We start from the raw sequence: 14,974 nt of genomic DNA on the forward strand, positions 1-14,974 counted from the left end.
AACCAAAACTGAACTACGCACTTACTCTTTCTTCGGTAATTAGAGCTTAATTACACTAAAAGTTTTTTAATAAACTAGTTTTAATTATTGAAGCAATTATTTGTAACTATTTTGCTTCAGTTCTTTGTTTTAGTTAAACAATTATGGCAGAAATTTTTAGAAGGCTGAATACAATTGATCTGGCAACCATGGGAATTGTATCATGTCAGCGCCCACGATTCGTACGGTCTCGGAGCTCGCTTTACCCCCCTGCTTATATGGGAGGCAATGAGGCAGTACCTTCACATTCTCGAGAACTTGTCACCCGGGCTCCTATTTCCCTCACCCCGCTTCTTGCACTGTGCTGCACTGGACACGCACTTTCATTCCCTCTGCCAGTGCCCCAATTATCCCTACCCGCTCCACCCCCCCCCCCAAACCTGGGAACAGGCCATGCAGAGGTACGAGGTTTCGGACCATGTGGTAGCTACCTCCCGAGGCCTCCAGGTCGCTGTGGCCCTGTAGGCAGCCGCGGCCGCCCCATTAAGGACAACTCTTTAAACAAACGTTACTTCTCTCTCTCGGTCGTCACGTAACGTGATGTTCGTTCTGCTCCTCACCGCTTGCACCTTCGCCCGCAACCACGCAGGCTGTCTACCGTGGATAATGAATCAAGAATGAAGTTGACCGCGACCCTGAGAAGTTCGAAGCCGTAGTAGCGGCCATAGGTCGGCAAAACAGAAGGAACTCACTCAAACTCAATCACAATTTTTTTCATTGACGCTGTACTCAATCAAACTCAGTCTCAAAAAGCTCGGCTGTTCACAAAATCACTCGTACTCACTCATCAAATACTCATTTGTAATGATACTCACTTGTACTCAAACTCATTTGTTTTCACGAGTATTCGTACTCAATCTGTACTCATGAGTACTCTCTCTGTACTCATGAGTACTCAATCTTCTGTACTCATGGGTACTACTCATTCTGCACTCATGAGTAATCAATCGCTACTCATGAGTATTCAATTTGTATTACTCACGAATAATCAACTTACCTGCACTGTTAGCTAGGTCTTATCTCGAATGGAAGAATAAATAGAAAAAATAAAATGTTTAATTGATTAGAAAAACACAGGTTACATATATATCAGGACAGAGGAAGAAAACGTCTGACGCGGTGCACTGTCATAGGGCGACTTACTGCGCGAAGGCACGTACATGTGAGAGAGCGAAACGGAACGTAAGCACTCGCGTTGCGTCGGGCGTCTCCTCTTGTTTCAGAAATAAAACAACGAATTCTAGGCCGGGTCGGGCTCAAGGTAGCTCGAGACTTGTCGGTGCGGCCGTGGGCGTAAACTGCGGTTTCGTGCGTGTCTTCGGGTGGCAGCTTTTGTCGTCCGTTTTCGTTTCCGGGCGCGCTGATACTCTCGTAATCGTGCTCCAAATCTTGTGCCTGCGTGCCGTTCGTATCCAGATCACACTGTCCGCTTATTCACAGATGCTCGACGCTGGCGTTTGTTTTAGATGCAGAGCATCTGATTCACTCGCCTTGTCCCTCCAGCGTCGTCGTCGTCGTCGTCGGCGTTGTCCGCCCCTCCCCTATTCTCCTCGCCGCGCCAGCTGCGCTCTCCGCCGCTCACCCCCTCTCCTCACCGATAGCGAACACTCTCTCGCGAGGGGCATTGGATTGGATTCGATTGGATTGGCTTGGATTGGATTTGGATTGGATTAAAGTGGATTGTGTGGGATTGTGTTGCGTCATAGCCGCGGCACGTTGTCATAGCCGTGGCAGACGCGCTGGGGCACCACCGACGAGAAATTTGCAAGGCCGGCGCGCTCCTCCCTTTCCCAACAGCCTACGTCACCACTACGGGATGGAATGTATCGGATGGCCGCGCAGAGGGAGCGGCCGGGCTGCGCTACGCTGTGCCGCGCGCGAGGAACCGGGAGGGAAAGGGGCAGGCGTGCAGAGTCGCCCCCTCTCTGCCTCTTCTAGAAGCGTTCCGGCTTGGCTAGTAGTGTGGCTTGGCCGCTGTATAGTGGGCGTAAAATCGTGTAAAAAATGTTTCGTCTTCGTTTTTATTTTATAGAATTCAAATATTTTTGCGGGAGAATGTTTATTAGCTAGAAATAGCGTTGGAAGTTTCTAACTAGTGAATAATTAATGCAAAGAGAGTAACTTTCATAAGATTTCACGTCTTTTGTCGGATTGCAAAAGGGCTTTGTTGGCAACATCAGGACATTTTTTCAATCGTTGGCGGCGTGGTAGCTGTGTTGGTGCGAAGTTGTCACTTCGTCTTGTAATTGCTGCCAATTATGAGGGAACGTTGATCTTGGCAATAGTTATCGTGTGCTGCCCCGCTTGAAAATGCCTGGCTCTTGTTGCGCTCCGAACTGCAAGTCTAACTACGATGCCAAAGGTTCAAGTGTACGCGTCTACCGGTTCCCGACTGACCCGCAGCGGAGAGCGGCATGGACAAAGGCTGTTTGTCGCGAAGATTTTACGCCTTCAAAGCATACAGTGGTAAGCGGCGATATGTGTTTGCAACGAATAATTCTACGTCCTTCGCGATTTGTCTTAACTGCGGCACTTAGCACCTCGCTTATATGATTTTGTGTTTTGCTAAAATTTAGCTCTGCACTCCAGGTACAAAATAACGCCTTCAAATACAGTAAATTGAAAGGTTGTGTTACAAAAATCTAGCCAGTACACATACAATAACAACTCCGAAAGATTTGTGATTTCAACTCGTAAGGCCCGTTCATACTTGCAACGAAAGCGACGAAAATTGCGTCGCTTTGTCGCGCGACGATCGTTTTTGGCGAATGGTCGGGACCAATTTTGCTCGCCGCGCGCCGAAGCGACAGCATTCCCATCGCTTTCGTCGCAGTGTGAATTGGCCTATAGCCTCTCCACACAAGTTGATGGTACTTTGACAGCATAAAGCTAAGCGTTTTCTTCTTGGTAACCGATGCTGACGATTATGTATGTTCGTGCGCCTAAAATTATTCTGTGTTTTTGTCTCATTTTTCAGCTCTGCGAGAACCATTTCGTTCCAACAGACTTCGTCAGATCGGCAACGCACACGGATGTGCAGACGGGAAAGGCGGTTGAAGTGCCTTTGGAGCGCGTTCGCCTGAAGGAAACCGCAGTTCCCGGCGTGTTCGCCAACTGCCCCAAGTATATGTCGCGCCCTACAGTGCCCGCACGAGAGACACCAGAGGAAAAGAAAGCTCGCTTGGAGGCGGCATCGCTGCGAAAAGCTATTGAACTTTCGGTTGCCGCACAAGAAGAAGAAGACCGGAGGAACCAAGTCAAAAGTTTTTCAGAGTTTTGTAAAGCTCTTCCACACTTCTCGGTGTCAGAGTTCTGGACAGTGATTGTCAAGGATTCAGTGGTCATGTTTTTGGACCTGGCTCTTGACCGTGCTCCCGCTGTGCGCAGTTCAGTAAGAGTGTCAGCTGACCTGTGTGTTGACGTGTTTTTCGGGGAAACCCGTCTTGAGAGCGTTTCTGGTGTGAACGTGCCTTCACAGTTGGAAGACCTTAGGCAACTAAATGAAGTGTTGCAGTGTGTTGAAAAGCTACAGATTTGTTGCGCTACGGATGGCTGCCAAAAAGCTCACCGCCTCCTGGAACTTGTGCTGAGGCTGCTGCAGGATGTTTGCAGTGAGTACGAGCAGCAAGATTTGCATGGATGGCACCTGGAAGTAGTGAAATTTGTAAGCGCCCAAATTGAGCTTCTTTTGTGAAATCCTCTGAGATACGCTCCTGAAATGCTTGTTTTCGCAGCACTGCTGTACACTATATCGCCGCATGCATACAGGTTCATTAGAAGTTCAATGAAGGTAAAATTGCCTCACCCGGCTACCATCAGGCGTCTCTGCTCTTCATATGGAGTGAGCCCTGCCCTCGAGCAGCAAGACGCTTGTTTTTTGAACTATGCAAAAACGATCTTGAACGCAATGAAAGAGCACGAACGAACTGTCACTCTAATGATGGATGAGATCCACATACAAGCGTACTTTGACTACAAAGGCGGTTATGTCACAGGTGCTGCTGCAAACAGCTCGAGTCCGGCGAAAACAGCTCATGTTTTCATGCTGCAAAGCCTCCTTTCAAATCACAAAGATGTTGTTCACATTCTGCCCGTAGCACAAATTGATGCAAAAGCACTGCATGAGTTTCTAAGGAAACTAATCACTGAGCTAGAAGTGCTTGGATTTAGAGTTGTAGCAGTTGTTTCGGACAACTCCATAAATCGAAAAGCAATGACATTTTTTGCAAACCCACCTCAGGCAAGCATTGTGTATTCACATCCAGCAGATCCATCTCGGCCCCTTTTTTACATTCTGGACCCAGTTCACGTGTTAAACTCCGTGAGAAATAATTGGCTAAACCAGCGGAACAGTGGCAAGTGTATTTATTTTCCCGACCCAAGTAGCACTGACCCAAAGCCGCCTATCCTCACAGCATCGTTCAAAGCGTTGCGCGAGTTGCACGAAGCAGAACAAAATGAGCTATTAAAGATAGCACCAACATTGTCTCTAAAGGCACTAGACCCGTCGAACATGGAAAGGCAAAATGTTAAGCTTGCTTTGCGAATTTTCAATGAGTCGACCATAGCTGCCCTGAACTCTACCACCATCCAGCATGCAGAAGGTACTGCAGCCTTTATAGCCACCATCGTAACTTGGTGGCGAATTGTAAACGTCAAGACTCCAAGGAGAGGCGAACGCCTGCGGGATGACATGCAGTACCCAGTGTCTTCAGAATCCTGCCCGCAGTTGGAGTTCTTGAAACGGGTACCAGAGTGGCTTGATTACTGGGCCAGCCTTAAGCATGATGCGGGCCATTTCACACGAGAAACGCACATGGCTCTTGGCCACACAAGCCATGCTCTGCGTGAAATTTCTCTGTACTGTTTACAGGAGCTGCGATTCAAATATGTACTGCTAAGGAAGTTTCAGACCGATTCACTTGAAGAAAGGTTCGGAAAGTACCGCCAGCTTAGTGGTTCCCAGTACCATGTCTCGGTTCGTCAGATTTATGAATCTGAGAACAAACTAAGGCTGCAGAAAGTCCTAGACCTTCCCGACTTGGAAGTCATGGCAGTACCCGTGTCGAAAATCACTGCAGAATCAGTTCACGAGCAGTATCGAATTGAAGTGACGAATGCAGATATGGAGAAGAAAGCTTCAAGGATGCCGGCTGTAACGTATGTTGCAGGATATTGTGCACATGTTACATTGAAGAAGCTCATGTGTACGTTTTGCAAAGAAGCCCTTGTGTTAGAACACACAGATTTGGACCATGACGAAAACATACTAATCGCAGGCATGACAAGGGGAGGCTTGAAATTCCCTCAAGCAGTAGTAGTGAATGCAGTGCTCTTCACTGAAATTGTCCTTGACAAGCTGAGAGGCGAGCAGTATGCTTCACAGTTTCTTGCTTTGACCAACCAGAAGGAGGTACTGGTAGCACTGGTGTCTCGTGCTCTCAATAATTTTGAGGTTCTTGACTACTGCGACTCGGGTCATTCCCCACAGGAGCTTATGCATCATATCTTGAGTGCAGCGGCAAACACATTGCTGAACAATATGTGCAAAACGGTTAACAATACACTGAGCATTCCAAAAGGAAAGCGCAAACTGCAAGCAGCAAATGACAACCCAAAAGAAACCCGAAAGCTGCTAACTCTGCAGAAGTAGGAATAATTTCAACCTTCTAAAGGTCTGCATTTGTGCCATCTCTAGTGAAAATCACGTTTTTGAAAGCGTGTGTCATGCTGGCAGAGTGGCATATCTGCCTTATCCATTCTGTGTGTTGCATTCCTTTTTTGTTCATTTGTGTCATCTCCTTTAATAAATCACTTGTGTTTGAAAACCTCCTGTGTAGTGCGAATCGGCTATGCATTTCGCGTTTCTTTAAATGTGAGGTGTCGCCACTCTAGTGACTGGATAAATATTTTGTGCAAGTGATCAGGCCAGAAGCGATTTTACTACAAGTACTGTGGAAAACATTACGTGTGTTCGCAACATTCATCGCGGTGCACACGCGTTAAAACTATTTTGTAGGCGTAGTCCTAATAGTTGTCCTTACGCGACCGAAGCGATGGCATCGGCGGCCTTCGGTAACGAGTGCGCAGTAAACCTTCCATGCGCGCGAGGTGAAGCCGACCTCCAGGCCCATCCCGCATGCGTGACGTCACGGAAGCGCGCGGCGGCCTTGAGGTGGTGGTGGCTGGGGCCGGCGCATGTGCAGTACTCACTCTTCCGCGGTTTCCTCTCCTTCGGGCGCTCTGCGCATATAACCGGTGTGCCGTTCTCCGGCGAAGCAACATCCACGCTTGGCTCAAATAAAGCCCCTCCATACTGCTCTCGTCCGCCTAGGTCCCTGTCCGTGCCCTGTCCGTGATGGAGGGCTTTAGGCTCAAACACCTAGAGTCCACGCCGCTTTACAAGTACGCCAACGTCGTCATCGACTGGGAACGGCTTACGCAGTCCCCTCAACGTTGTGCGCGCTATAAAACGCGGCCCTTCGCCGCTCCGACTATGCGTCGCATCTACACAGGGGTTCCCGCGAGGGGAGGTGGGAGTTTTTTAGATGCGGAGCATCTGATTCATTCGCCTTGTCCCTCCGGCGTCGTCGTCGTCGTAGGCGATGTCCACCCCTCCCCCATTCGCCCTGCCGCGGCAGCTGCGCTCTCCGCCGCTCACCCCCTCTCCTCTCCGATAGCGAACACGCTCTCGCGAGGGGCATTGGATTGGATTGGCTTGGCTTGGATTTGGATTGGATTGGATTAAAGTGGATTGTGTTGGATTGTGTTGCGTCATAGCCGCGGCAGACGCGCTGGGGCCGGCGCATGTGCAGTACTCTCTCTTCCGCGGTTTCCTCTCCTTCGAGCGCGCTGCGCATATAACCGGTGTGCCGTTCTCCGGCGAAGCAACATCCACGCTTGGCTCAAACACCTAGAGTCCACGCCGCATTACAAGGACCCCAACGTCGTCATCGACTGGGACCGGCTTACGCAGTCCCCGTCCCCTCAACGTTATGCGCGCTATAAAACGCGGTCCCTTCGCCGCTCCGCCTATGCGTCGCATCTACACAGGGGTTACCGCGAGGGGAGGTGGGAGTTTTTTATTGTTCCGGATACTAGATAGAAACTTCGTTAAGAGGGTGGTCGTCTCGTTGAGTTTCGGTGATTTTCAAATCTGCTTGATTTTATTGTGTGTGTGCCATGGCATTGCCTTCGTCAGACCTGAACTTGACAGTGTTTACGGCGTTTAATGCCAATCCAGAAATATCCGACACCATAAAACAACTTGTATGGGTACCTGGCCACCAGGGAGTAGAGGGGAACGAGGTTGCGCACACAGCCGCCCGAGCGTCTCTCCCCCGGAGTTCCTCTGATTTCCCAGGCTCTGACCGTACACTTGTACTTTACCCGCTAACCACATTCTCTGAGGTCACAACATACCTGCGCCACGGTAGGCGGGCGTTCCCGGTGCCCGCCAAGGGCCTGGATAGAACTGAGGAGCGCGGCTGCAGACGCGCTCATTCTACAGCCCCGCAATGCTCAAACACATCAACCCGTCCTTCTCGGGTTCGTGTAACTTCGGCGGTTAGTTGGCAGACACGTATCATATGGTATGGGCCTGCCAGTATAATCCAGGGTTAAAAGTCAAAGTGAAGCCAACGAGGGAGGGCTAGGAGGCGGCCCTGTCCGGCTGCTCGGACCTAGAGTCTGAGCGGGCTCTTGTCCAGCGGGCACGGACGGAGGCCTCGACCAATGGGATCCCGGACTGAGGAATACCACCCACGCAAGAAAGGCCTAACCGCCTCTCCCGCTCTTTAATTCTGTCTTGTACATTAAGAAAGTTTTCCTCCACCTCCTCCTCCTCCTGCTCCTCCTCCTCCTCCACACGCAGCCTCCTGCTCTCAAACAGCGCCGCTTGCAGGGTCCTCTGCCGTTTGGTGTCGGAGGCAGCCTGAAGTAGCGTTGGCACATTCGTTCGTTTGAAGAGATGGCGACGTTCTCCGTTGTCCTCTAGAAGACGCAAGACTATGTCGCCCTTACGGCCAGAGCAGGGAAGCCTTCGTAATCGTAGTGCGCTCACGAACTGCTGTTCCGTTAAAGACAGCAGTGTGTCGACCACCACTGACATGGAGTCCGTTGGTGCCTCACGTCTGCGTGCCGCACACTCGTAGTCGTGGTGCGGTTCGTCCACGTTGTTCATCTCTTCGTCCATTCGTCCTCTCATGAACTCAAATCCTGATCCTGTCGACTGCAACATCTTAGCTAGGTCGTGGCTCGAATGAAAGGCTAAACAGAAAAAAAATAATGTTTAACTAATTATGCGAGGCTAAACAAAATATGCGAGGCTAAACAAGGCGTCGCACACGTTCAAATGGATATTATTATGTCCGATTCACAATTCACAAACGTGCTAAGGTGTACTCGGATATTTTATTTCCATTGCTGGGGCAAATTCCACCGCCGCGCCTGTACGGTGGGGCTATATGCTCACTTGTAAATGGCACTTCACGAGACCATATTACTAGCGAACCTGAGCAAAATCAGCAAAATGTTTCAAAACCGGAACCTAATAAAACCATATGGGCGCACGTACATCAGCCAAATAGACCCTATGCAAAATGCACCCCGCCATCTCACGTCGACTCCGGTAACTAGGTCCGCCATTTTGGTACGGTCGTTTGAAACCGAAACCAATTAGCAAAACATAGAAGGCGGGCATTGACCGCTCTTGGTGATGGACTACAATGCCGGAGCATTGCTTCGTGCCGCAGAGCACGCAATGCAGAATTACCGGTTCAAATGGAGAAGGCGGAGAAAAGGTACGTGAAGTTCCACGCTTTTGAACGAACTTTGTGACGCGAACTGTGCCGGCGCGAGCAACCTTTGTGACACGCTGGGCGCGGTGCGCTTGGAGCGAATATTTGTCGTTGGTTCGCTAAGCGCGGGGTTTCGTAGTCGCTGTCCGTATGAAAAATACAGCTGCGTTGGAGTTATCTTGTCCAGCCTTTGTATTCTAAATGAAGCCTGAGCGTGCGCCGCCTATTCACGCGACTGACAGCGGCGCTCGACCGGGAAAACAGTACCACACGTTGCCAAAATTAGGCTGTTTCTTTACTCGTCCCTGTGGCTCTGCGCCCGCTTCATTTCATTGTTAAATGGTACCGCTTAGCCCCTACACGAGCCTTTATCTTACCTAGGGCTGTAAACAAACTTTTCTTGCCGCACTACGCCGTCGAAAATTTCCTCTGTGGCGGGCGCGCACGGTATGGGAGTGTGTTGTTGGTTTCTTTACGTTGCATTTAGCCGTGTGTCGTTGCAGAAGTGGCGAACGCTGTTTTATGATGATCTAACGGTGAAAATTCGAGATTTTGCACTTGGTTCCCGATTTTCCGGGCTGAAAGGTTTATTGTTACGTCAAGTTAACTTGGTGCCCATTGTCATTCCAGCAACGATGTATTTACCGTCGAATATTTTGCGACTAAAATACACACTCACTCCTCTAGTTTGTCACTCGCTGCATGCATGCCTCCGACGTAATGATAGTGTCCATTGATGTAGGTAGCTGAGACAATCTTCAAGTTTTATTCAAAAAGAAAACGGCCACAGTTGCATCAGGCTGCCGCGCATCAGCTTGAGAGCTTTTGCGTTTTTTGTATCCACAGTGAAAATCCCAGTAAATTAAACTACTTCGCTGATTTATAGCGCGTGCAGTATAGCAAACTGTGGATATAAATGGAACAAAAAGAAGCATTCGCGCACCCCTGCATGTCGCGGTCTAGTAAACGCGACGTTGCCCAGCCTGTGCGTGCTCCTGAATGCTTGCTGGTAGCTCATAGGTGACCCTTCAGGTGCCATGCCAGTCCTTGTTTCTGTCACTGGCGGGGGGGGGGGGGTGAGGAGGAGGAGCGGGTGGCCAGCACAACTGGGGCAAAAAACTCATTCCCAAGGCTACCAAGTTTTCCCCCAAGCGCCTGCACGACACTTCCTGTACTCGACGTGCATCGAACAGGCGCATTGGCGAGGGAAGGGAGGGGCCATTTTATCGCGGGCTTCTCCAGTCAATGTTTTGGACACTCGCTGGCTTGATGCCCTGCTGTCTCGGACGTCCCCACTGTTGTGGCAGCTCAGTGCACGCAAGCTTTGGTGGCGCCTCTTAAAACCTTCGGCTTGCAAGAGGGCGAGTAGGTGCACAGCAGCCAGGATGTGACTCCATGCTACACTGCAACCCACCGGGCAATCGCACGCTGCCTCCCCAATCGCCCCACTGTCCGTCTCAAAGGTGAGGCACACAACTTAGGGCCGGCCACTTTTCTTCTGGGAGCGAAAGCAGCTGCTGAGCACATGGATGAGGCCCAACCTGCAAGAACAGAGAGAGTATAAGTAAATAACATTCAGTGACGAACAGGACTAGTCCGCTACAGTTTATGGTAAAGAGCAGAAAGAAGTGGCCGCAAGGAACAGACTCAAAATGACCAGATTTTGTGTCTTCCTTAATATTGTTGCAAGGGCAATAATCTACACCTGAAACAGCAATGATGTCAAAATTGTTTGTCAAGTTCGATCGTGCAAGTATCTCTGCATGCCTTGTTAATGCATTTTTCAAGAGAAGGAAGTTTAACATTTAAAAACCTCAGCGTGGGTAATGATACCAGTACCCGCATAATCGTGTTCGTCATAACTTAAGCAAGCAATAATATGATTATCTGGAACTCACCTCCAGAATCTTTCGAGATAAACAGGTAAACATTCGGGCTATACCGATGACCCATCGAATTAAAAAAAATCTAGTTCAGTGAGTTCGAGCTAACGAGGTTTTACTGTATTTATTCGTGCACACCAAAAACATGCGCTTTAAAACAAACACAACCACCCCACCGCCAAAAAAGGAGAAGAAAGACACACAAACAGATTTTTGCGCAGAACATGCGCAATAAATAATGAAAACACCCAAAAAAAGAAAATTCAAGGCATATGTGCGCTTTTGTAGTTGACTTCGCCGCAAAGCACGATTGCTTTGCGGCAAACGCGCGGGCGGACGACCGTCACGGAAAACGGCCGCAACCTTTCCGTTAACATCTTCGCCAAAAATCATCCCGTAAATTCGATGTACAGCATTTGAAAATACCTAATCCACCCACTAGCGGTATGGTCTGGCGATTGTCGCTTTCCTCTTTCAGAGTTACTGCAACAGGGTCGCCGCTGCGCATTTGCATGGTAAACAACGGTGAACAAAGTGCCATACAAATGCTCATACCGGTTAACTCGCGTCAAGTAAAAAACAAAGAAGGATTTACTTACTGCGAGTCGCACGTGTTTGTCCGCACCGATGAAGGCGAGCAATGCGCCTCGGTGGCTAGGCGGCATGCCCTGCTCCGCTGCCGCTCGGATGGGTCTTTGGCACGGCACCCCGAGTAGTACGAGTCTTCGGACACAGTCGGCAGCGCAGGCAAGTCCTTCGTCCACAATCCGCGGTCGGGAGCCGGAAAACGCCGTCCAGTTTGAGCCATACCGCGTTACCGTCACCTGCTCTTCCACAGTAAACAATACGAGACTTCCCGATCAGCGCCCGTACCAATATGGCCGACGGTCTCGTTTACATCAGTGTTGCTAGATCACCAAGCAATTTCGCATAGGGTCTATTGTCGCTTGAATACGCACAGTGGAATGGTGCGCACAATTTCGGTGAGACAAACGTTACAAACCACGCAGTCGGTTTGACGCGAGTTACGTAAATTAACTGCGACTGTTGAAATGAGCGGTTCGGCTCACGAAACGACTACACAGCGTGACATGCGTCTACGGAAACTTCTGAAGACCGACAAAGAGGGACTTCAGTACGCCTAGTGCATGCATTGTTAGCAGCCTCCACCGCCTCTCCCCTAAAACAACTGGAAGGGAGCAAGCGCAATGAAGCCGCCACGCGTTCACAGGCCGCGTCAACAAAAATAAGTGTGGCAGTCAACAAGTGCCATAGGAGAAGAGAAACTGCGGCCGCGTTTCCCGCTGGGCCCTCACCCCCTCGTTTTCCCCTCTTCACCGTGACCCCTTTGCGAGCGACCGCCAAGAAACGCTTACAGCGCCATACAGGGACCGGGAAAGGGGGAAGGTGCAGATTTCGTTGTCTAATTTTGCCATCCTTGACTGTTAAGCTGCACAGCGGCACCGCTAAATGTTTGCGACTCGTACATGCGCGTCCGGACTCGAGCTCGTGATAAAACTTGTTTGCACTACTGTACTCACGAGTGAACATACTCAAGAGTGCAAGCACTCGCAAAAACAGTATTCATGAGTATTGTACTCATGAGTAGTGTACTCACGAATACTGTGTACTCATGAGTACTCATACTCATTAGTACTCAAACTCATGAGTACTTATACTCATGAATACTGTACTAATGACTACTCATAATCATGAGTAGTGTACTCATGAGTACTGTACTCACGAGTAGTGGACTTACCCCTGTACTCACTCGTCATCATACTCACCTTTTTTTTCTGGGTGTGTACTGAATCATCATCGTACTCACTCGTGAGTTTGAGTACAAATGAGTACAAATTAGTGTACTCACGAGTGAGTACGCCGACCTATGGTAGTGGCAACCCTTGTTCAACAGTTCAGAAAGCCTTCAGCCTGCTGGGCAAGCCGATCTACAGGTGCAAGTTAGGGTCGAACGAATCTCCCCTAATAGAAGACCGAACGTACTACTGTCCGCGCTCGACTTCCGGTGCACTCGCATGTGTCAGCCCTTTGTCATGGTCGTTATTCAGCGCAGTCAATTTGTAATTGGGATAAATTGCCACAGCATGGCTTCGATATGCGTTAGGTACGAAGTCATGGGAGTCCGCGACCGAATCTGACGACGGTGTCCTCCTTTGTAATTGAGAGTGACGTCTTCGGAAAGCGCTCCACCCAGTGACTCATTCCTCGTAGCATACTTTGGATGAACTGCCAGCACGCATAACCTAACGAAACAATATCAGATATATTTTGTCCAACGGTAATCGGGAATCAACTGCATTCAGAGCGCCCAGAAGGGCCTTCGCATTGATCCGCTTTTGGACACGAGCGCGAGTTGTGCTTCTAGGCAGACCTCGGTGTTGTGGTCGATCATCTAGGAGAAAAACTTGCGCGCAGCCCCGTCGACGAGTGCAGTAAAGGTTTTCATTTTACGCGATTTCACACGCAGGCGTACAGGAAGCTACAAGACGAGTTGTCGGGATCCGGACCGAAGCTTGGCTACATCTTCCTGGGCATTCGTATTTGGCCGGACAACCAGGTGCCATTTTTAAAAGAAGTCAGCAAAAATCTGAAGTGAGTGAAAGCCTTATGAAGACCGTGTTCGTTCACAGGATAGTCTAAGGAAAGTATAGACAATCGACCAAGCGTAGTCAATTCAACGTTTGGTTTGACAATGTACTATTTTTCTGCTTGACAATACGCACAAGGGAATTTATAAACGACACCAAACACGCAAGCAACACTGATAGCAAGGTTTTTCTGAAACGCAGGCATATGCTTGTCTAGCGCCAATTTAAGGAAGCATGGAATTACCAAGGCTCGAATGCCTGATTCCGTCAATTTGACCTTCAAGCTCAACCAAGGTCAAGAGATCATTGTGCGCTTGCGAAGTGAAAGCGTCTGGTCGCTCGTTCGTTCCAAGGGGCGGGTTTCGGAAAGGGAGATATGGGGGAAAGCGCAAGGCCGAGCTCCGGCAAAGTTGAGCCAACGCCTCCTTCACTTGCGCAGTGAAAGTGTAATGGCTCGTTCGTTCCGAAAATTCACATGGTCAAGTAGCGCGGTAAAGACGGGACAAACGTAGAGACCACACAGGACTAGCGCTAGTGTGGTCTCTACTGTGTGGTATCTCTGGTGTGGACTCTCTGTGTGGTCTCTCTGGTACCTGTGTGGTCTCTACTTTTGTCCTGTCTTTACCGCGCTACTTGACCATGTTTCACAGTTCGAACCAACTAGCCCACATGTGCGCGCTGACAAGTAGTCTAAGGTCCTCCAGCTCCACTTAGTGGAAAAGCCTCCCAATTTTACTGCATAGCAATCTTTGCCGAGCACCCCCCCTCTCTACCCCTCCCCAGGCTCCCCAACAAGCCCGAACCGTGTGACGCTTTGCGCATGTGCAGAGATGCATAACTTTCGGAGTTACTGCATTTAATTGCTCTAACAGCAGAAAAAGAGATAAGTGCTCTAACAAAATTTTTAAAACACAAAAATATAAAATTAGAGACTAAAAAATATTAAATAAACGTACTATATCCAATATATGAATCTTGCACACCCCTCTAAGAAATGAAGAAACAAATATTCAAGCCCTGAAAAGAACGACAAAAACACCAAAAAAGAACCCGTGAAAACGTAACACCCTGCAACGCCCTGAATTTGCACAAAAATGTGTAACTTGCTTAACACTTTCTCGTTATAATAGCGTAAATGGACAATGAAACGATAGAAAATATACAAAATTATAAAAGCTCACTTATGAAATAAAAATTTTGATCTTGTACACCTCCCCCTAAAACAATGACGGAAATAAAAAAACATTCCCGGGTCATCTCCACTAACGTAAAGCCTGGAGAGGGGCGAAGCATGCAGTGTATAAGTGTATTCTCGGCGGCTTTGCGTTTTTGCCCAGGCAGATGACCATCGGGGGCTATAGGTATGCAGCTTTGCTGTAAGTCTCGTGCTTTGAAGCACGAAGCCTTCTAGCGTGAGATGTTGGATAATTAGTGTCCCGGTGTTTTAGTGCCGTGACCACATGACACTACGACGACATGAGACGACGACGACATGAGACACCGACTGCCCGACCCCCTAAGGGGCTTCGGCCCTAACAGAAAAATCCCGGAAAAGAACGACGGAAACACAAAAAAAATCGTGAAAACGGTGCGACAATGTACGAGCGACAATTGTAACATGCATTTCCGCAAAGATGCGTAAACG

The 14,974-nt window shown here is 49.2% G+C and overlaps 1 pseudogene; it reads left to right on the forward strand.

Annotated features, from left to right (window-relative positions):
• The first annotated feature begins 2,111 nt into the window (after positions 1-2,111).
• On the forward strand, positions 2,112-5,692 carry LOC144146418 (uncharacterized; annotated as a pseudogene).
• Positions 5,693-14,974: the final 9,282 nt, after the last annotated feature.

Source organism: Haemaphysalis longicornis, unplaced genomic scaffold (assembly GCF_048455015.1).
Source record: "Haemaphysalis longicornis isolate Haplotype H1 unplaced genomic scaffold, Haemaphysalis longicornis Haplotype H1 scaffold_7, whole genome shotgun sequence".
NCBI classification, from domain to species: Eukaryota; Metazoa; Arthropoda; class Arachnida; order Ixodida; family Ixodidae; genus Haemaphysalis; species Haemaphysalis longicornis.